General features: G+C 55.4%; 1 protein-coding gene across 1 annotated transcript in view; it reads right to left on the reverse strand.

Annotated features, from left to right (window-relative positions):
• usp43a (ubiquitin specific peptidase 43a) overlaps positions 1–2,374 on the reverse strand; it is a 159,236-nt gene extending 156,862 nt beyond the window's left edge. The window contains exon 1 of the mRNA XM_084319112.1: positions 2,290–2,374. The gene's annotated coding sequence lies outside the window, so the exon portion shown is untranslated. The remainder of the gene's footprint in view (positions 1–2,289) is intronic.
• Between the last annotated feature and the right edge of the window lie 204 nt (positions 2,375–2,578).

Consider the following 2,578-nt stretch of genomic DNA (forward strand, 5'->3'; position numbering starts at 1 on the left):
GATCTGGGATCAGCCCTAGTATACAGTGTCCAGATCTGGGATCAGCCCTAGTATACAGTGTCCAGATCTGGGATCAGCCCTAGTATACAGTGTCCAGATCTGGGATCAGCCCTAGTATACAGTGTCCAGATCTGGGATAAGCCCTACTATACAGTGTCCAGATCTGGGATCAGCCCTAGTATACAGTGTCCAGATCTGGGATCAGCCATAGTATACAGTGTCCAGATCTGGGATCAGCCCTAGTATACAGTGTCCAGATCTGGGATCAGCCCTAGTATACAGTGTCCCAGATCTGGGATCAGCCCTAGTATACAGTGTCCAGATCTGGGATCAGCCCTAGTATACAGTGTCCAGATCTGGGATCAGCCCTAGTATACAGTGTCCAGATCTGGGATCAGCCCTAGTATACAGTGTCCAGATCTGGGATCAGCCCTAGTATACAGTGTCCAGATCTGGGATCAGCCATAGTATACAGTGTCCAGATCTGGGATCAGCCCTAGTATACAGTGTCCAGATCTGGGATCAGCCCTAGTATACAGTGTCCAGATCTGGGATCAGCCCTAGTATACAGTGTCCAGATCTGGGATCAGCCATAGTATACAGTGTCCAGATCTGGGATCAGCCATAGTATACAGTGTCCAGATCTGGGATCAGCCCTAGTATACAGTGTCCAGATCTGGGATCAGCCATAGTATACGCCGGAGTGCTTTCCACTGGACGGTCTGTTGAGCCAGTCAGCAGCCTCTGTCTTTCTGCTGCGTAGGATACATGAACCCTTTCACTGCCACACTACAGAAGGTTAACCCTTTCACTACCGCACTACAGACGATTAAAAACAGAAGGCTATATACTAAAGATACCCCCCCCCCAAACATTCACCAGTCCGTCTGACCCACTTTCTCAAGCTACAGATTCTAACCCACAGGACAGAGAAATGCATTCTCACCCGTCCTGAATGCCCCTCCTCTCACCCGTCCTGAATGCCCCTCCTCTCACCCGTCCTGAATGCCCCTCCTCTCACCCGTCCTGAAGGCCCCTCCTCTCACCCGTCCTGAATGCCCCTCCTCTCACCCGTCCTGAAGGCCCCTCCTCTCACCCGTCCTGAATGCCCCTCCTCTCACCCGTCCTGAATGCCCCTCCTCTCACCCGTCCTGAATGCCCCTCCTCTCACCCGTCCTGAAGGCCCCTCCTCTCACCCGTCCTGAATGCCCCTCCTCTCACCCGTCCTGAAGGCCCCTCCTCTCACCCGTCCTGAATGCCCCTCCTCTCACCCGTCCTGAATGCCCCTCCTCTCACCCGTCCTGAATGCCCCTCCTCTCACCCGTCCTGAAGGCCCCTCCTCTCACCCGTCCTGAATGCCCCTCCTCTCACCCGTCCTGAATGCCCCTCCTCTCACCCGTCCTGAATGCCCCTCCTCTCACCCGTCCTGAATGCCCCTCCTCTCACCCGTCCTGAAGGCCCCTCCTCTCACCCGTCCTGAAGGCCCCTCCTCTCACCCGTCCTGAATGCCCCTCCTCTCACCCGTCCTGAATGCCCCTCCTCTCACCCGTCCTGAATGCCCCTCCTCTCACCCGTCCTGAATGCCCCTCCTCTCACCCGTCCTGAATGCCCCTCCTCTCACCCGTCCTGAATGCCCCTCCTCTCACCCGTCCTGAATGCCCCTCCTCTCACCCGTCCTGAATGCCCCTCCTCTCACCCGTCCTGAATGCCCCTCCTCTCACCCGTCCTGAATGCCCCTCCTCTCACCCGTCCTGAAGGCCCCTCCTCTCACCCGTCCTGAATGCCCCTCCTCTCACCCGTCCTGAATGCCCCTCCTCTCACCCGTCCTGAATGCCCCTCCTCTCACCCGTCCTGAAGGCCCCTCCTCTCACCCGTCCTGAATGCCCCTCCTCTCACCCGTCCTGAATGCCCCTCCTCTCACCCGTCCTGAATGCCCCTCCTCTCTAGCGGTGTGTTAATACATTCTGGGTTATCCAAACGCGGACTTGGGGGCGGCGAGATTTACCGACTGGTGGATCTCGGAGTGCGCGCTGCATAATTGATGAGGTGCTTAGATACTTTTCTTTGACTTACGTCCTACTTTGTTTTCCCCAGACAGATAAGGAGCGCTGTCTCTCTTGACGGATATATCTGCAAATTAAAGAGAGTCTGGCGGAGCCCCCTGATTTGACTTCCTGCTGCAGTTGGAAAAACCCTGTTGTAAACACACATCCATTTCCCCATGATGGTATAAACAAGTTGTGTTCTTGTTTGGTATGGTTGTGTTGGTGGTTGGCTGTGTTCTCTGACCTGTACTGTGCCTGGAAGTGTTCCTGGACGAAGCTGTGGGCGCTAGCTGGGCCGGGGGTGGAGGGGCCGTCCCCTCCGCTTGCAGGACCCTGAGAGAAAGGCAGGGAGAGAGGGCGGGGGTCCATTATTTGAAATTAAAAAATATATATTTTATTGATCCCCTTGGGGTGAGAGTGAGACGGAGCGTTAGAAAGAGGGAGAGAGCATTAGAGAGAGAGAGAGAGAGACAGAGAGAGCATTAGAGAGAGGGAGGGAGAGAGACAGAAAGAGAGAGTATTAGAGAGAGGGA

This window comes from Notolepis coatsorum, assembly GCF_963971535.1.
Source record: "Notolepis coatsorum genome assembly, chromosome: 7".
NCBI classification, from domain to species: Eukaryota; Metazoa; Chordata; class Actinopteri; order Aulopiformes; family Paralepididae; genus Notolepis; species Notolepis coatsorum.